Raw genomic sequence first — 21198 nt, 5'->3', positions numbered from 1 at the left:
TTCAATTATGAATAGCTAAGTATACAAATATATGTATGAATGTATATGAATATGCATATATAGTATATGTATGTGTTTATGTGTGTATGTGTATTATATGATGTGTATATGAGAAATATATATATATATTACCCTAGATCAAATTACAAATGATTCATCTCATAATTTTTAGTAGTTGGTTTTATAAAAGTTACAATGCTCTCAATGATTTTATGAATCATTGAAATGTAATAAACAAGGGCTGAAAAGTTGGCTGATGAGTTTAGAGCACTATTATTTTTGCACATTTAGCTGTCAGAAACCACCTAATTATTGCAAAATGGCTTGTAACTACAATTACAGGGAATCCAAATCCCTCATCTGAACTTTGTGAGAACATGTATTCACAGACACATATATACACACATACACATAATATTAAAAAATAGTAAAATAATTTTTTCAATTGCCATTGCTAAACTTAGGAGGAAAAACTTCAGGACTTTCTTTTTGGTTCTGAAATACATCTATCTCTGTTTGTGGCAGACTTTTAGGAATAGTGTAAAACACATAAATGACTTAAAACTTTTATTCATAGAGGAGACAGAATTTTGTAAAGTGAATTCATTGAAATGCAAAGCCAGCTGTTCATAGTATAAGAAGAAAAGTAAATGAACTAAGAAAATATATTGGAGACAAAATAAATCTTTTACCTAATATTATAGTTTGCTGTTAGGCTATCATATAATAGAAACCAATCCTTCTACAATGCTATAAAATATTTTAGAATTATTGCAGAGTTATTTGCTGCAATATATTCCTTAACTAGTGATGTGTTTGCTTGATGAAGAAACTATATCAGAATTGTAAAAATCTTAAATCTAACTTTAATGTAAAATTCATTTCAATTAAATTTACATGTATCATATGTAGATGTTATAAAGCATTATACAAATTGACATGCTGTATTTATTCAAGCATCTACTTTTTTTGTTTTTTAGACTTTCTTTCTTTGTTTCTTTTTTACACTTATGTTTATGTGAGTGCTCTACCTGCATTCCAGAAGAGGCCATCTGATCCCATTATAGAAGGTTGCCGGGAACTGAACTCAGGACCTCTTAACCCTGGAGACATCTCTCTGGCCCCACAGCCACTGTTTTTAACTTAGGAAAAACAGAGTAAAAATACTGTATTATAATAAACCATGAGAATACATGTATAGTACATTTTGGGGGAAAACTTTAAGTAAATTGCTTGAAATTACTGTCAATATTAAGTTCAGGCTGAAAAGAAGCTTCATTAGATGACAGCTTAAAGGTAACCTGGAGTCACATAATGGAATCACTAGACTATGTCTAATATTTTTTGTCTACCTATCATTTTGTAAGACTTGATTTCCATAGTTAAGGTGAAGATAAAGGCACTAGCAGGTAAATTTTCTTAAGTACTGCTAAACATGATTTTCAGACATGTGCTATGGAAAGTAGGGTCAAATTACTTACATATTTGAAAGATCCTTTTACACAAACAATATATATTGAAGTATAGCATTGAGTGTTACTCCATATTAAAAAATCACAGTTCAATCAATTTTCAATAGTGATGCATACACATGGACCCATAACCCAGGCCTTTCAGCACATGGGATCCCCGGATGCCCCTCCCATTTCCTTTTCTTCATGGTTAAGCAGAACGAATGCTAAATTCTATCAGAATTAATAATATATTTCTAGTTTTATAATTCATAGAAATTGAATCACAGAGTAATGTAAGCTCTAACATAATTTTCTTGGCTGATTTTTTTCTTTTTCAGTGTTAGAGATCAGACTCAGGCTTTACACGCTATCATTTTTCTTCTGAAATGAGGCATTATAAATATTCTTTTTTTGTTGTTGTTTGTTGGTTTTGGTTTTGGTTTTGGTTTTGGTTTTGGTTTTGGTTTTGGTTTTGGTTTTGGTTTTGGTTTTGGTTTTGGTTTTGGTTTTGGTTTTGGTTTTGGTTTGGTTTTGGTTTTTTGAGACAGGGTTTCTCTATGTAGTCCTGGTTGTCCTGGCACTCACTTTGTAGATCAGGCTGGACTCTAACTCAGAAATCTGCCTGCCTCTGCCTCCCAAGTGCTGGGATTAAAGGCGTGCGCCACCACCACCCAGCTCACTATAAACATTCTTTTTCTACTTAGCATTCCATTGAATAACAAAATGTATTCTAACTTGGGATACACACTAGTATTGATTGGTTTGCTCTCCAAAATATTTTCTTTATCCCAAGTACTTGAAAATATTTCATATGTTGTCTTCTAAAAGTTTTATAATTTTCATTTTCACATCAAATTATCTATCAATTGACTGCTTTTGTGTGAAATGAGGTAAGTAGGACATAAAAGTAGATGCTTTCCTTTTTTGATCAAGGTAAGTTTGGTTCACACAACAATCTATTGAAAATAGCATTTCTGTGTGAATTATGTTATCTTCTTTAAACCAAATAGCAGGCTTATGTGTGCCCATCCATTCATGCTCTCCCCCCCCCCTTTTGTCTCAGCTGTAATCCATACCATATTTTCTTATTCTTATAGCAATAACACATTATTATCTATAGCATAAAACCTTCAACTTTGTTCTAATTTTAAAGAAAACTTATAGAAGAAGAATTCTGTTATACCTCCAAGTTTCATAGTCCTCAAATCTATAAATTTCAGTCCCTACAGTTAATTAAAGATAGAACCATAAAACGTGACAGAATGACTTCCTAAATAGTTTGTGTTTTATACACAGAAGATATAATCTTATGTAAACATATCATACAACAAAGTATAGAAAGATTTCCTGCTATCTTTAAAGAAAAATGTTAACCTTTGCTGATATGGCCCAAGAGCTGGATAGGTGTACCCTCGAGAGCTGGGAACCTCCAGCTAGGGAAAAAATAAGGAGTACAGTATTTTAGGTATGGAATTGTATCTTTTTTAAAACACTGTGAAAAATTTGGAAATGGAATCTAAAAGTTATTCTTCTAGATTATCATATAAATTAGCTTATACACTGGAAATAGTCCTTTAAATTTTCAAGACAGAGACCTTACTGAACTAGAACTATTACTTACAAATGATACATGGATATCAGGTCAAGAAGTGTTTAGTAACCATTATATACAAATAGAAAATTATTATAAAGGATGTACCCATGTTGATCATTTATCAAATTTCTACTTATGATTTAAAATGAATTTCTCATTGCCAATTTAAAACTTTCTGAAAATTTGACTGTAAAAAAATGTAACAGCTGAAAATATATTTAACGATTTCATATAAAGTTTTATTTTTAATTCTTAAAGAATTTTCATAAAACAATGTTTTTTGTCTTTAACTTTTTAAAAATATCTAGTAAAATCATATGAACTTAATTTGGTTTGAGAAAGCAATGTTTTGAAGTTCCAATTTCTTTAGTAATTATAAACTTCAAATTTGTGTAACCATTGTATAATTTATCCACTAAAAGGATATTTAAGATGTTATTAAGTATAAAATATAGGATTTCTGAGTTTTAATTTTTCTAAAAAGTATGACATTAGATTAACTTCTAACTGTTGACTTCACCATATAGTTCTCTTCTACTCTGGTGATTTTTGGTTTCTTCATAATTTCTTCTATTTTCAGGCTTCATCTGATTCAGCATGCAAAACTCAATAAAAGTAATCAACCATATAAATAATCTAAAAAAATTGATCATCTCAAGATGTCAGAAAAACCTTTGATAAAATTTAATACCCATTCATGATGAAAGTTTTGGAGAAAGTAGGGATATAAAGAACTACCTAAACATAATAAAGGCAATTTAAAGAAGAGCATAGCCAACATCAAATCAAGTGGAGAGAAACACGAGGCAATTCCACTAAAATCAGGAGCAAGACAAAGTTGTCCTCTCTCCATATCTATTCAATATAGTAAGTACTTGAAGTTCTGCTTAAACAAGAAGACAACTGAAGTAATTAAATCGATAGAAATTGGAAAGGTATCACTATTCACAATATTATATGTAATACTATGCATAAGCAGGAAGACATGGTATAGGAGGAGCCAAGAGTTCTACATCTTGATTGAAAGGTAACCAGGAAGGGACTGACTCTTCTCCAGGCCACTTAAAGAAGGTCTCTTCCACACTGGGTTGTAGAAGTGAATTTGGGCTACACTGCTTTGGCTCCCAGGCAGTTGCCAGAACTTACCCAGGAGCTATCTGGATTGGTGAATTGAAGATGTACACACATGTCAGTTAATTTTAAAATGCCTTGGCTACCTCAAAGGCTGGGCAGTTCTAATCCTCCACCTGCTACTTCAGGCCCAGTCAGGAAAGTAGCAAGTGACCACTTATCTGAACTCTTACATGACTCATTGATTCTTTCTCTGGAAGCTCTAAATCTGATCTGTCTTCTACCACATCATGGTGATCTTCCATTCCTTTCACTCATTCTAGGGTCCTGTTCCATCTACATTTGCCTGGTCATTGGCTTCTGGCATCTTTATAGATTGATCAAAAAATCAATGGGGGACAAGGACCATCAGTCTTTGAACACACAGATTTCCAATTTAATCAAAGCTTTAGAACAAACACCCAACACTGGGCAGAGCTTCAAAGCCCATCCCCACAGGAGTGCATTTTCTCCAACAAGGCCACACCTATTGCCTCAAGTCTACGCCTCCTAATACTGCCACTTACCATAGGCCATACATATTCAAACCATCACAACATGAGAGAATTTTATGACAAGAACTTCAAGTCTTGAAGAAAGAAATTAAAGAAAATGCCATAAGATGGAAAGATAGTATACCCTCATCAATCTGTAGGGTTAACATAGTGAAAAATAATATCCTACCAAAAGCAATCTAGTTTCAATGCAATCCTTATAAAAATTTCAACAGCATTCTTTACAGTCCTTTAAAGGACATCTATATATGAAAAAGCAAATAAACAACAACAATAACAAAAACAAACTCAGGATAGCCAAAATAACCCTGAACAATTAAAGAACTTTTGGCAGTATTGCTATCCTTGATTTCAAGCTGTACCATAGAGCTATAGTAATAAAAATTCATGCTTTTGGAAGAAAAACCACATACTTCAATCAATAGAATCAAATCAAAGACCCAGATATAAATTCACACATTTAGACAGAAGAAATAATACTGGAAAAAAGAAAGCACCATCAACAAAAGGTGCTAGTGTAAATGAATGTCTGCATGTAGAAGAATATAACTAGATCTTGCAGAAAACTTGTTTAAGTATATCAAAGACTTCAACATACAACCAGATACAGTGAACCTGATAGAAGAGAAATTGTGGAATAATCTTGAACATACTGGCACAGGACACAACTTCTTGAAGAAAATGATAATACTTTAGCTACTAAAACTGACAATAAATGGAACCTCAGGACACTGGAAGCTTCTGCAAGGCAAAGGACACCACTCATAGGAGAAACTATCAGCCTACAGAATGGAAAAAGACTTTCACCAATCCCACATCTAACAGAGGGCTAATATCCAAAATAGATACCATAAAACTAGACACCATGAATCTAAATAATCATCTTTAAAATAGGGTACAGATCTAAACAGAGAACTCTTAATAGAGGGATCTGAAAAGCTTGAGAAACACTTTATTGTTCAACATTCTTAGCCATCAGCGAAGTTCAAATCAAAACTAGTTTGAGATTCCATTTTACACTGGTCATGATAGCTAAGTTCAATATCAAAAGTGGCAGCTTATGCTAGCAAGGATGTGGTGCACAGGGAACACTCCATTGCAGGTGCAAGTGCAAACTTGTACCAACATTATGGAAATAAATATGGCAGTAACTCAGAAAACTGGGACTCAATCTGCCTCAAGATCTGGTTGTACCACTCTTGGCATTATACCTAGAGGACAATCCATCCTCTAGTAACAATGAGGGCTTAAGGGGAGACCTAAGGATTTCCATGGAAAAGATAACAGATTCTTGGGTGCACTGATGATGGGTGGGGTTGGGGACAGGAGAGATCAGGTAGGAATGGTGAAGGAGGGAGGAAATACTGGAAGAATGATTGGAATACGGAAGCATTTCAGGGGCAAAATGAAAACAGTGCGATAGAATCTATGAGAGTAGGCATAGCAAAGACACATATTTATGGGGGACACAGATCCTGAACTGACCATCTTCTGTAACCTGGAAAGGCCTCAAGTGAAGGTACTGGGACAGTGACCCATCACAAAACATTCAACCTACAGTTTTTTCTGTATGTAGAGTGTTCTGGGATGGGAGTCTAACATAGTAGTCATTAGAGAGACCAAAGAGACTTCATACAGCAACTGATGGGAACAGATCAGAGTCCCACAGCCAAACACTAGTAAGAGCTTTTGGGAGTCCTGCTAAGGAGACAAAAGAATATATCAAAGGAACCAAAAGAGTTAGGGACACCAGGAGAACACAGCCCAAGAACTAACTGACCTGGACTCATGGAGGCTTGCAGATATTAGGGAACATATAAGAGTCTGATCTAGGTGCTCTGCATATATGTCATGGCTATGTAGCTTAATGTTCTTGTGAGAACTCTAACAGTTGGAGCAGGGACTGCCCTAACTCTTTTGCCTACTTTGGGACCCTTTTCCTACTACTGAGTTGTCCTGTTCAGCCTTGATGTGATGGCATGTGCCTGGCCTTATGTAGCTTGTTAGAGAGTGTTAGTTTGATGTTTCTGAGAAGTCTGATCTTTTTTGAAGGAAGATGGATGGAGGGAGGGAAGAAGGGAGGGAGGGAGGGAGGGAGGGAGGGAGGGAGGGAGGGAGGGAGAAAGAGAGAGAGGGAGGGTTCTGAAGGAGAAGGGAAGTGGGGGAGGAAAGGATGCCAGGGAGGTAGGGGAAACTGCTTTCAGGATTAATGCATGAGAGATGAATACAAAAACAAAAAAGACACCATGAAATTTTCTAGCAAGTAGATGGGACTAAAAAAGAAAAATCTGCCTGAATGAGATAATCCAGACCCAGAAAAGCAAACATTATATGTACTCACTTACAAAGGGATAATATCTGTTCAGTAGTGATAATAATGCTACATACAACCCACAGACCCAGAAAAGCTAAGCAACAAGGAGAGCACCAATAGATATGTATAGATCTCCCTGGGAATGGGAAATAGAATAGATTTTGCAGTGTAGTGGGTACAGTTGGGAATAAGAACAGAAGATGTCTTGTGTCAAGGATGAATAGAGACAGAAATCACAGGGAGAGATGAGTGGAACTGGAGGGTATTTGGATATGATGTGGGAACCTATGCAGCAGAAACGCCCAGGATTCTACAAGATAACCCTAGGAAAATCTAGAAATGGAGAATATGGACCCTGAACAAGCCATCTTCTGTAACCGGGCACCTTCCTGTGTTGGGAATTTGACACCAACACAGCCTCAAAATGTCTAGCCTACAATCTATCCAGCCTACAAGATGTGCAGTGGCAATAGTGGCATGGAACTTGTGGGAGTTGTCAACCCATGACTGATCTAATTTGAAGTCCATGTCATGAAAGAGAGCCCATATCTGACACAGCCTAAATGACCAGGTACTGGAGGCTGGATTGCATAGAGACCTGGAATAGAAAAAAAAATCAATGAAATGATTTCTAATGATATTCTGCTATACTCACAAATCAGTGACTAGCCCAGTTCTCATCAGAGAGGCTTCCACTGGAAGCTGATGGATGCAGATATGTAAAGCCACAGCCAGATATTAGGCAGAGAGAGAGAGAGAGAGAGAGAGAGAGAGAGAGAGAGAGAGAGAGAGAGAGAAAGAGAGAGAGAGAGAGCCCAAATTTGAGATTAAGTTGCATCCCTCTTCTCTGAGCTCCAGAAACCATATGGAGAAGAGGAAGGAAGAATTATAGGAGCCAGAGAAGTCAAGGGTATTAGAACAGGGCTTCCAGAGTCAACTAAGCAGAGATCATAGCAGCTCACAGAGACTGAAGCTACAATAGCAGAGCCTGCATGGGTCTATGCTAGGTCTTCTGCACATATCTTTTGGTTGTGTAGCTTTGTGTTTTTGTGGGACTTCTAAAAGTGAGAGTGAGGGTGTCTCTGACTCTTTTGCCTGCTTTTGGGACACTTTTCCACATATGCACAGTCCAAATATGAGGGTTTGTGTCTAGTCATATTGTAATTTGATATGCTATGTTCAGTTAGTATCCCTGAGAAGCTGCTCTTTTCTGAAGATAAAGGAAGGAGTGAATTTGAGGAAGAAGGTAGACAAAGGAGATCATATGTTGGGAGAGCAGAAGAAAGAGAGAGGAAATTAGCTGTGGGAATCTCTAGGAAGTGCCAGAGACCTGTGAGGTGGAGAGGCCCCAGAAAGTCTAAGGGAGCAACTCTAGCTGAGATTCCTTGTAGTGGGTGGGATATGTATCCTCAAGAGGCCACTTCCTGTAGTTGGCAAGACTTCAGGTGGAAGGATCAGGACAGCAACCCACACACAAAACCTTCGACCTGCCTACAAGGTGTGCAGGAACAACGATAGAGCAGAAACTGAGGGTATGGCCAATCAATGACTGTCCTATCCCATGGGTAAGAACAAATTCCTGACACTATTAGTGATACTCTGTTATGCTTGCAGGCAGAAACTTAACCTAACTGTCCTCTGAGAGGCTCCACCTGGGAATCAATGGAAAGCAGTGTTGATACTCACACTCAAATATTAGGCAGAGCATAAGCAGTCTTACAGAAAAGTTGGGAGAAAGGTTGAGGGACCCAAAGACAGGGACTCCACAGGAAGGCCAAAAGAGTCAACTAACCTGGACCCTTGGGGGCTTCAGTGACTGAATCATCAACCAAAGAGCAAACACAGGCTGGACCTAGGAGGCATATACATATGTATAAGATGAACAGCTTAGTCTTCATGTGGGTCGCCCAAACAACTGGAACAGGGACTGTCTCTGAAACTGTTGTCTGCCTGCCTGCTTGTGGATTCCCCTAAAAAGACAGCCATGTCTGGCCTTGGTAAGAGAGGATGTGTCTAGACTCACAGCAATTTGATGGGGGGAGGGGGAGGGTGATACCCAGAGCTGGACTTCCCCTTCTCAAGAGAGATGGGGAACGAACTGGGAATTGGAGGAGGAGTTGTGTGAGGGGGTACTGGTAGGAGAGGAAGAACTAATTTGGGGTTGTAAAGGGAATACATTAATTTAATTATAAAAAAGAATAAAATAAAAAGTAGTAGAATAATTTCTTCTACTGTCTTTGAAACAATTCACTCTTATTTTTCTAGCTTCTACAGAGACATTCATATCACTAAAGGTTGGAAGATTTTCTTTCTAATTATGGCCCTAAAGCTACATCATCTCATATGAAATACAAAGGGAATGATCTAAGCAATTTGAACATGAAGGAGTTTTCTTGGGGATGCAGCTTCCTAGTGATACTTGAGGGCTGTGAGTGCCAAGGTGAGCAGCAAGGATCACACCAAGAAATGCTGGTGGAACCCATAGCATAGTAGGACTTGAATATTTGATTAAGAAATTGTACTTACTTCTCATGTAATCTAATTGGTTCTAGAAAACATATCACCAACTATTTTAGCTCAGAATATTTTTAGCAATATGTAGAATTCTTTGGTGGTACAGGGACAGCATTGCAATTTTTCAAAACTGGACATACTGCTGGTTTTTATTTAAAACATTAACCTTTTTGGGGGGCATAAAGACATAACATTAAACAGCCCAAAGGTGAGAAAGATGAGTTACAATTCAAAACACAAAGGCATTAATTGGATTTAAATCCCAAGTTAATGTAGAATCAACATGTACAAAGTGCCAGCATCAGTAACAATGTTGGGATGAAGTAGCTTTGCCATGAAGGGGAGAAACTTCTGATAAAAAAGGTTGAAATCTAAAGTTATATTTCTATTAAGAGCAGGAGGTTTTAGAGTTGCTTAGATCATGAACGAGTCAATGTCATCACCTTGCAAATAATGTATTTTCTGATGCAAAAGATGAGCTCTGCCTAAGTTTTTCTCACCAAGGGATGAGAGCACAAAGTTAAAACTGAGCACCCACTATGGGACCCCCTAGACTCTAGAACCATGACCCAAATACACTAATCCCTTTCATTTACCTAATTCCTGGTATTCTCTTACACTTGCTAAATCATAATGGGAAAAATTGGTACCAAGAAGTGAGTCTGAGAGGTAGCAAATGCTTATAACTATGGCAGTAGCCTCAGAACTGGATAAGTAGCAGTGGCCAGAAGAAATATGAGAAGCCTTGGATATTGTTGCTGAGTGAGCATCATGGGGTACTTACTGGAATGAGCAAGCTTTTTGGAAATTGCATAAACGTTCGTGACCATTATGTTTACAGAAATGTGAAGATAAAGATCATCCCAGTGAAGTACTGAAAGGAAAAGAAGGCGGTATTCAGAAATGGACCAAAGCCATCCTTGTGTCAGAGTTGCAAAGAACTGGGAAGAATTTCATAAGCCTCCTTTATGGGATGCAGAAACTAAAAGGCAAATTGGGATGTGTTAGGGAAGAAACAACTGAAGCAAGGAAGCATTCTTATGGAGTGTGAAGTTCTTAACTACATACACTAAGGCATGAGAGAGAAGAAATGTCAAGATAAATTTGCAATTAAAAAGAAAAATCATACTCTAGTCTTATAGAAAAAAAACTTTGAGGGAAAATATAAGGATATGACCAAGCGGTCCTACCTAAAACCATCAGGAGATGGAAGAGTGTTAGGTACTGTTGACTTACAGAAGTTTTTCTTTATAAAAAGAATTCTGTTGAGTATACAAAACCCGTTTTCATTGATCTCCCTTCCTCCAAATCAGAGGCTTGGTGAAATGATGGAATAGAATAGCAGGACGGACCTGATGCTCGAAGTTCCAAGGTTGTTTGGTTCTTTGAACTCAATCTACTGTTCCTTGGCTTAAGATGGATCCGGTATGTTGCAAAGTCTTGTCAGGATTCATGTGTTAATCATGCAGGTGTGACGAATGCAAGAGCCGTTGAACCATAATTCTGTCACCTAGAATTCAAAGAATGTTTTGAGCTATCTTACAGACCAGAGAGTACCTTATTCAGATAATGCTAGATAGAAATGTTCTTTCAGAGGTGAGAGTTTTGCCACCGAGGCCCCACAAGGTCATTGTCTACCTTGAGATTCCAGAACTGTAAAACTACCATGGCACTACAACTGGGTGAACTGCAGGCACAATATTTCAACCCATTAAACCAGAGAGGTATACCAGCTGTTAGAGTACCTTTAAAATCAAAGTAATGGAAAGGTTTTGCCTCCTAATTTAAAGAATGAATTCTACCTTTAAGTAGAGACAGGAAATTACCCCTTAAGCATTAAACTATTTGAGCAGGGTCAATGCTCTACATAAGGGATTATTCATTCCTCAGGAAGACAGAACCCCTTCTAAAATTCTTAAGCCATTCTACAGGGATAGGTAGAATAATTATCTCTTTAATAAGATAATGTACCTTTTCTTCCCAGAATCTCCTAGCTTAGTCCCTAAGAACTGCCATCTGGAAAGGGAACATTATTTATTTTTCTTCTCATTAGCCTTTCCGTTTTGGAAGTTGCTAGAAGAGTACTTATACTTTCTCAGGGACTTAGGACTTGCTTATTGTTTCTATAAACCTCCCTTCTCAGCCAGGTGGCTATTAGTCTGCCGTGTGCCTGGCTGACCTATAAATTGCTTAATCCTAATTTCATGGCCTTTTTCTCCATTCATCATCTCAATTCACCTCCTCTGACTGCTGAGGATTACAGCCTACCTATCTCGGAGCCTTTATTTTAAGCTCTAATAAGATTAGCCTCAAGCTTCCATTTAAATTCATTCTTAAATCATTTTATTAATAAGTCTAGCAACCCCAACAGAAGACCTCTATTATCCCAGGAACAAAGTCATGGGAGTACAGATGCTGAAGGCTAGGAGAGCACTTTCTTATCCTAGTGTCCAGAAAGTGGGATTTGAACTTAATGGAGATTATTCCCAAGCTTTAAGGGTTTTATGTGGTCTGCTAAGTTGGGTTGAGACTTGGGGCCTGTTTCCGTGTTTTCGTTTTCTGTTGAACTATCTTGGAACAGGCATGCTTATCCTGCATTTGCCACACCATGACTTTTTGAAAATAGCCTGTTTAAATCTATAGACTCACAGCTGAAGGAAATGTGCCTCAGAGTGAAGCACTATTTGAATCACATCCACATCTGATTGAAATCAGTCTCTGGATGTGAGGTTTTATAATTTATACTGTGCTGATTTGGATCTAGAGTTACTGAAAAGGAATGAATATATTTTTTATTCAAGGAAAAAAATGTGTACTAGGGGAGGAGGGAGAGGAAGGCATGGAATGTGATGGTGTAGGTTATGCCCATACCTCGGGTCCCCACAGATTACCAAAACCCACCAAGAGTCTCACTCCTACACAAAAGCTAAGAGCCCGAGCTTGGACATCTTCAGCCTCTCCAGTGCAGTGGATTATTGTGGAAGGTGCTGAGCTGCTGTCAGCATTATCTGTTTATACAGTTTAAGGTGGGTAAGGGGATTTCTAACTTGGCAGTTACATGATTGGTTGGCATTTTAGACAGTAAAGTTTGCATGAAATTCTAGCTAACACCATAAACTTTGCTACAACTTGAGTCATTTGCCCTGAACATGACACTGGGCATTTCCCTTAATCAAGGGTGGAATAGCTGTTACTTTGGGGATGTCTTGATTCCTGGAACAAGCTGTGTTTTTTTTTCCAGTTATCAAGTTCAAACTGAGGACAGTCTGGATGTAAGATGGAGTTTGAACACAAAACAGAATTAGCTGGCTGGGTCCTTCAGTGTGAATGATCTCTCTAAAACTTAGGCTGAAATTTAATTGCTACTATAATTATATTATAAAGTAGGGTCTTTAAGAGGTGATAAAAGGCAAAATTCTCATGAATGGATCGTCATTATCAAGAGAAAGGATTAGTAATTACAGGAGTGAGTTCTCCATTTAGAAAAGGAGTATAGTCCTAGATACCCTTCCTTTTCTTTCCCCTCTTCACTCTGCTCTCTTCCCACCTCCCTCAACCTAACCTTGCCTCTCTCATGTTGATGGGGATCCCTGTTATCAGATAAGGAAATGTATAGGAGCAATTATCACACATTTTGTCTTGACATCTCTTACAGAAAAACAAATATAGTTACTCTGCTTTCTGTCTAGTCTACTTGCCCCATTACAAGGAAAAAAAAATGATATAGGAAGAAAAGAGATACAAGAGCTAAGGATATAAATGTTTTCTCAAAACCTATGTTTATGTTGGGTTTGTTCTTTAAATATTAAATAGGGACCAGGAAAAATTCTTAGTAATTTCAGTAAAATTAATTTGAGAGCAAGGATAAGAAATTGAGAGCTATAGGAACATAAAAGTAAAATGTAAATATGAAAAATGCCATAATTTTATGTATCTCCATAGAGAAATGCAACCTATAGAATCAAGAAAAATAATGCTAGTATCAAGCAATGTTACTGTAGAGCATTTGGATAAAAATGGCCTCCCTCTAAGTTGTTTTAAAAGCTACTTTCTCAAATTGAAAAAAAAAACAGTCAAATCATTTCTATTCTCTGATACTGGTTAACAATGCAACAGAAATTTTAGACTGGCCAAATAGACAACTGTTCTGTAGAAAATGCATTCAGATTCCTCCTTGTCAGAGAAAACATAATGAAATTAAAGGTGGAAGGATAAACTGAATCCAATGGAGTTATACCGAAATTAGATAATCAAATAAATTTGTGTTTGTGTTAAACTATATAGATTATAGAAAGATAGATAGATAGATAGATAGATAGATAGAGAAGTAAATGCAGGTATTTCTTTTACATAAATTAGAATGCATGCATGTGTTTGTTTTTTATTTTCATTTTTATCTTTCTGCTGAGAGATCTCAAAATTATGATTTCCCAAAAGAGGCAAATACACTAACTGCTTACACCTTTGTAGCGTCTGTTCTGGGTGCATATATACAAATATGTTGCTAATATAAAGTAAACATAAAAACAATTCAATTTTCTCTAAAGTCTTTATGGTTACCCACAAAATAACTATCTGTCTACCATCTACCTACCTATTTATGTATATATGAATTTGCACATTCATTTGCCTGTTTCTAATCTATCCATCCATATCTATCTGCTTCATTCCAGACATAAATAGGATATCCACACTGTATCTGTGAACAATGCAGGAAATGTTTCCATTCCTTGTGCCTCTTGTGTGCATGTAGTTGAGATAAACACTAATTAAAAAGAGAAATAAAATATATGTTCAAGTTTTTGTCATTTAAACCACAATGGACACTATACTATGAGCCATTATATAGCCTGGCTGGGCAGGCAGAAAGGTGTTCTTTCCCCTTCCAAAAAACTATGACTAGACACAAGCTTCTTTAAATTCATTATAAGATGAATGAATGTGAGGTATGCTTAGCCCAAGGTATAAGACATCAAAAAGCCCCCAAATTTGACATATTGAATAAATACTGAGGAAACCACTGTACCTGGGTGCTAAAAAGGAGAAAGGGTTTGTTATGAAATATAGTAGAGTACGGTGGTGTGTTCCTTTAGTCTTAGCAGTTGGGCAGCAAATGCAGGTTGGTCTCTTTGAGTTCAAGGCCAGACTGGTCTACAAAGAGTTCCAGGACAGACAGAGCTATTATACAGAGAAACCCTGTCTAAACAAAAAAAAAAAAAAAAACAAGAAATTTTAAAAAAGAAATATAATGGGACACAGAAACACTTCTGTAAGACATTCAGAATCTATATCTGACTTTTGTAATTATAGCAAAAACCCAAAATAATCAAAAACTAAAATTTCACAATTTAGCAGACATTAGTAGGAAAAAGCTATTTCTTCCTATCTGTCCCAAATTTGTTTCACTTGCAGGGATATTCTCCTTTGAAGGGTTTTATTCCGAATATTAAAACTAAGCAGAGGTACAAAAACACTTTCCAATTTGTTTTACATAGCAATTAATCCCTCACCCTGCCCCCAAACTAAACCCAGAGCACTTTCTTTCTCCATAGTTTTTTGTGAACACAAAATAATTATTTTGTGGAAAGCTGGCATAGCTGAGGAATGTAAATATCCTCTGCCTTCAGAAAAATAAATGCTACTGTCCATGACATGATGTAATGATAATATGTCAAACACTCATATTACTTCAATAAGGAATAAACATATGCTAGTCTTTCCAGAAAGCCCTTAATTGTACCTTCTTTCTCAGAGCTGTTGGGCTGACCTTTAACCCTCTACTTAAAGTATCTCTGGTTGCTGCTAATTTAACAATACCATCAATGTTTGCAGATCTCCAAGAACAGTAGCTATTAGTTCACAAACGAATGTATTCAGTTGGGCTTTTGCCACTTTTCACCTTCCTTTTTGAGCTGATTTTGGAAAGGTTATGCAAAATGTTTATCTATTTCTTTTCTTTATTTGGTTATTGCTGAATTGACTGTCTCCTGGCTTCAAGGATGATTTGAGAATTATGGCCATAAAGCAGTGCCTTCCCATTACACCTGGAAGCCGTAGGAGTACAGTATTTATAATCTCATTATCTCAATGGATAGTTGTCGCCGTGTGTATGCTCTCATTATCTCTACTGGGGATTGGAATGATATATATAGTCTCATTTTCTGGGCTGTGGAATTGGAGAGTTACATTTAAATTGAGTGTTCTAGGCTGTAAGTAAAGTAAAGTGGGCAGCTTACTGGTGGAAAGTGCATCTAGACTTTCCTCCTCATTAGTGTTTCCATTTTTTAAATATATTTAAATTTTGCTTCTCAGATTCCTGTAATTAGAAAATTCTAGTTAATAGTGGACAAAAAAATAAAATGATTAACAATACTGAAGAAAATAAGTTAGGACATAACAACCCCTCATTAAATGGGTAACCTGTTGTCCTCTTATTTCATCCTCAGAAATGCCATTTGTGTGAAAAATACAAGTGATAAAGTATTATGAGAAACAAAGAATGTTTTAGTTTTGATTTGTGTACTCTAGTGTCAGACATTCCATTGTTATAACAAGTACCTGATTATAGTAGTTTAAAGAAAAGGGGATTGGTTTTCATGTAAAGCTTCAGAGTAATGGTCCAGATTAGCTTGGTCCCTTTGTGGTTGTGTGACATAGTTGAGAATCATGACAGAAAGGATATAGAGGGTCAGAACTACTTATTATGTGGTGGTCAGGAAAAGAGAGAGGAAGGGAGCAGTCCACCCTTTTTTTTCCCATTTTTTATTAGGTATTTAGCTCATTTCCATTTCCAATGCTATACCAAAAGTCCCCCATACCCACCCACCCCCACTCCCCTACCCACCCACTCCCCTTTTTGGCCCTGGCGTTCCCCTGTACTGGGGCATATAAAGTTTGCGTGTCCAATGGGCCACTCTTTCCAGTGATGGCCGATTAGGCCATCTTTTGTTACATATGCAGCTAGAGTCAAGAGCTCCGGGGTACTGGTTAGTTCATAATGTTGTTCCACCTATAGGGTTGCAGATCCCTTTAGCTCCTTGGGTTCTTTCTCTAGCTCCTCCATTGGGAGCCCTGTGATCCATCCATTAGCTGACTGTGAGCATCCACTTCTGTGTTTGCTAGGCCCCGGCATAGTCTCACAAGACATAGCTACATCTGGGTCCTTTCAATAAAATCTTGCTAGGGTATGCAATGGTGTCAGCGTTTGGATGCTGATTATGGGGTGGATCCCTGGATATGGCAGTCTCTACATGGTCCATCCTTTCATCGCAGCTCCAAACTTTGTCTCTGTAACTCCTTCCATGGGTGTTTTGTTCCCAATTCTAAGGAGGGGCATAGTGTCCACACTTCAGGCTTCATTCTTCTTGAGTTTCATGTGTTTAGCAAATTGTACCTTATATCTTGGGAATCCTAGGTTTGGGGCTAATATCCACTTATCAGTGAGTACATATTGTGTGAGTTCCTTTGTGAATGTGTTACCTCACTCAGGATGATGCCCTCCAGGTCCATCCATTTGGCTAGGAATTTCATAAATTCATTCTTTTTAATAGCTGAGTAGTACTCCATTGTGTAGATGTACCACATTTTCTGTATCCATTCCTCTGTTGAGGGGCATCTGGGTTCTTTCCAGCTTCTGGCTATTATAAATAAGGCTGCTATGAACATAGTGGAGCATGTATCCTTCTGACCAGTTGGGGCATCTTCTGGATAAATGCCCAGGAGAGGTATTGCTGGATCCTCCGGTAGTACTATGTCCAATTTTCTGAGGAACCGCCAGACTGATTTCCAGAGTGGTTGTACAAGCCTGCAATCCCACCAACAATGGAGGAGTGTTCCTCTTTCTCCACATCCTCGCCAGCATCTGCTGTCACCTGAATTTTTGATCTTAGCCATTCTGACTGGTGTGAGGTGGAATCTCAGGGTTGTTTTGATTTGCATTTCCCTGATGATTAAGGATGTTGAGCATTTTTTCAGGTGCTGCTCTGCCATTCCGTATTCCTCAGGTGAGAATTCTTTGTTCAGTTCTGAGCCCCATTTTTTAATGGAGTTGTTTGATTTTCTGAAGTCCACCTTCTTGAGTTCTTTATATATGTTGGATATTAGCCCCCTATCTGATTTAGGATAGGTAAAGATCCTTTCCCAATCTGTTGGTGGTCTTTTTGTCTTGTTGACGGTGTCTTTTGCCTTGCAGAAACTTTGGAGTTTCATTAGGTCCCATTTGTCAATTTTCGATCTTACAGCACATGCCATTGCTGTTCTGTTCAGGAATTTTTCCCCTGTGCCCATATCTTCAAGGCTTTTCCCCACTTTCTCCTCTATAAGTTTCAGTGTCTTTGGTTTTATGTGAAGTTCTTTGATCCACTTAGATTTGACCATACTACAAGGAGATAAGTATGGATCGATTCGCATTCTTCTACATGATAACAACCAGTTGTGCCAGCACCAATTGTTGAAAATGCTGTCTTTCTTCCACTCGATGGTTTTAGCTCCCTTATCGAAGATCAAGTGACCATAGGTGTGTGGGTTCATTTCTGGGTCTTCAATTCTATTCCATTGGTCTACATGTCTGTTTCTATACCAGTACCATGCAGTTTTTATCACAATTGCTCTGTAGTAAAGCTTTAGGTCAAGCATGGTGATTCCACCAGAGGTTCTTTATCCTTGAGAAGACTTTTTGCTATCCTAGGTTTTTTGTTATTCCAGATGAATTTGCAAATTGCTCCTTCTAATTCGTTGAAGAATTGAGTTGGAATTTTGATGGGGATTGCATTGAATCTGTAGATTGCTTTTGGCAAGATAGCCATTTTTACAATATTGATCCGGCCAATCCATGAGCATGGGAGATCTTTCCATCTTCTGAGATCTTCTTTAATTTCTTTCTTCAGAGATTTGAAGTTTTTATCATACAGATCTTTCACCTCCTTAGTTAAAGTTACGCCAAGATATTTTATACTATTTGTGACTATTGAGAAGGGTGTTGTTTCCCTAATTTCTTTCTCAGCCTGTTTATTCTTTATATAGAGAAAGGCCATTGACTTGTTTGAGTTTATTTTATATCCAGCTACTTCACCGAAGCTGCTTATCAGGTTAAGGAGTTCTCTGGTAGAATTTTTAGGGTCACTTATATATACTATCATATCATCTGCAAAAAGTGATATTTTGACTTCCTCTTTTCCAATTTGTATCCACTTGATCTCCTTTTGTTGTCGAATTGCTCTGGCTAATATTTCAAGTACTATGTTGAAAAGTTAGGGAGAAAGTGGGCAGCCTTGTCTAGTCCCTGATTTTAGTGGGATTGCTTCCAGCTTCTCTCCATTTACTTTGATGTTGGCTACTGGTTTGCTGTAGATTGCTTATATCATGTTTAGGTATGGGCCTTGAATTCCTGATCTTTCCAAAACTTTTATCATGAATGGGTGTTGAATCTTGTCAAATGCTTTTTCTGCATCTAACGAGATGATCATGTGGTTTTTGTCTTTGAGTTTGTTTATATAATAGATTACATTGATGGATTTTCGTATATTAAACCATCCCAGCATTCCTGGAATAAAACCTACTTGGTCAGGATGGATGATTGCTTTAATATGTTCTTGGATTCGGTTAGCAAGAATTTTATTGAGGATTTTTGCATCGATATTCATAAGAGAAATTGGTCTGAAGTTCTCTATCTTTGTTGAATATTTCTGTCGTTTTAGGTATCAGAGTAATAGTGGCTTCATAAAATGAGTTGGGTAGAGTACCTTCTACTTCTATTTTGTGAAATAGTTTGTGCAGAACTGGAATTACATCTTCTTTGAAGGTCTGATAGAACTCTGCACTAAACCCGTCTGGTCCTGGGCTTTTTTGGCTGGGAGACTATTAATAACTGCTTCTATTTCTTTAGGTGATATGGAACTCTTTAGATGGTCAACTTGATCCTTACTCAACTTTGGTACCTGGTATCTGTCCAGAAATTTGTCCATTTCGTCCAGGTTTTCCAGTTTTTTTGAGTATAACCTTTTGGAGAAGGATCTGATAGTGATTTGGATTTCTTCAGGATCTGTTGTTATGTCTCCCTTTTCATTTCTGATTTTGTTAATTAGGATTTTGTCCCTGTGCTCTTTAGTAAGTCTAGCTAAGGGTTTATCTATCTTGTTGATTTTCTCAAAGAACCAACTCCTCCTTTGGTTAATTCTTTGAATAGTTCTTGTTTCCACTTGGTTGATTTCACCCCTGAGTTTGATTATTTCCTTGCTGTCTACTCCTCTTGGGTGAATTTGCTTCCTTTTTTTCTAGAGCTTTTAGATGTGTTGTCAAGCTGCTAGTATGTGCTCTCTCCCGTTTCTTCTTGGAGGCACTCAGAGCTATGAGTTTCCCTCTTAGAAATGCTTTCATTGTGTCCCAAAGGTTTGGGTACGTTGTGGCTTCATTTTCATTAAACTCTAAAAAGTCTTTAATTTCTTTCTTTATTCCTTCCTTGACCAAGGTATCATTGAGAAGAGTGTTGTTCAGTTTCCACGTGAATGTTGGCTTTCCATTATTTATGTTGTTATTGAAGATCAGTCTTAGGCCATGGTGGTCTGATAGGATACATGGGACAATTTCAATATTTTTGTATCTGTTGAGGCCTGTTTTGTGACCAATTATATGGTCAATTTTGGAGAAGGTCCCGTGAGGTGCTGAGAAGAAGGTATATTTTTGTTTTAGGATAAAATGTTCTGTAGATATCTGTTAGGTCCATTTGTTTCATACCTTCTGTTAGTTTCACTGTGTCCCTGCTTAGTTTCTGTTTCCACGATCTGTCCCTTGATGAAAGTGGTGTGTTGAAGTCTCCCACTATTATTGTGTGAGGTGCAATGTGTGCTTTGAACTTTACTAAAATGTCTTTAATGAATGTGGCTGCCCTTGCATTTGGAGCGTAGATATTCAGAATTGAGAGTTCCTTTGGAGGATTTTACCTTTGATGAGTATGAAGTGTTCCTCCTTGTCTTTTTTGATAACTTTGGGTTGGAAGGCGATTTTATCCGATATTAGAATGGCTACTCCAGCTTGTTTCTTCAGACCATTTGCTTAGAAAATTGTTTTCCAGCCTTTCACTCTGAGGTAGTGTCGGTCTTTTTCCCTGAGATGGGTTTCCTGTAAGCAGCAGAATGTTGGGTCCTGTTTGTGTAGCCAGTCTGTTAGTCTATGTCTTTTTATTGGAGAATTGAGTCCATTAATATTAAGAGATATTAAGGAAAAGTAATTGTTGCTTCCTTTCATTTTTGTTGTTAGAGTTGGCAATCTGTTCTTGTGGCTGTCTTCTTTTTGGTTTGTTGAGGGATTACTTTCTTGTTTATTCTAGGGCGTGATTTCCGTCCTTGTATTGCTTCTTTTCTGTTATTATCCTTTGAAGGGCTGGATTCGTGGAAAGATATTGTGTGAATTTGGTTTTGTCGTGGAATACTTTGGTTTCTCCATCTATGGTAATTGAGAGTTTGGCCGGGTATAGTAGCCTGGGCTGGCATTTGTGTTCTCTTAGTGTCTGTATAACATCTGTCCAGGCTCTTCTGGCTTTCATAGTCTCTGGTGAAAAGTCTGGTGTAATTCTGATAGGCCTTCCTTTATATGTTACTTGACCTTTCTCCCTTACTGCTTTTAATATTCTATCTTTATTTAGTGCATTTGTTGTTCTGATTATTATGTGTCGGGAGGAATTTCTTTTCTGGTCCAGTCTAT

At 37.5% G+C, this 21198-nt stretch overlaps 1 long non-coding RNA gene across 1 annotated transcript in view; it reads right to left on the bottom strand.

Annotated features, from left to right (window-relative positions):
* Window positions 1–1113: 1113 nt before the first annotated feature.
* The window catches only part of Gm40431, a 35876-nt gene continuing 15791 nt past the window's right edge, over window positions 1114–21198 (bottom strand). Inside the window, exons 2-3 of the long non-coding RNA XR_872785.1 lie at window positions 10854–11011; window positions 1114–1142 (exon numbers count right to left, since the gene is read on the bottom strand). This is a non-coding gene — a long non-coding RNA (predicted gene, 40431). The remainder of the gene's footprint in view (window positions 1143–10853; window positions 11012–21198) is intronic.

This window comes from Mus musculus, chromosome 12 (assembly GCF_000001635.26).
Source record: "Mus musculus strain C57BL/6J chromosome 12, GRCm38.p6 C57BL/6J".
Classification (NCBI taxonomy): domain Eukaryota; kingdom Metazoa; phylum Chordata; class Mammalia; order Rodentia; family Muridae; genus Mus; species Mus musculus.
The sequence above is the reverse complement of the archived record's forward strand: the minus strand, read 5'-3'. Positions and strand labels throughout refer to the sequence as shown.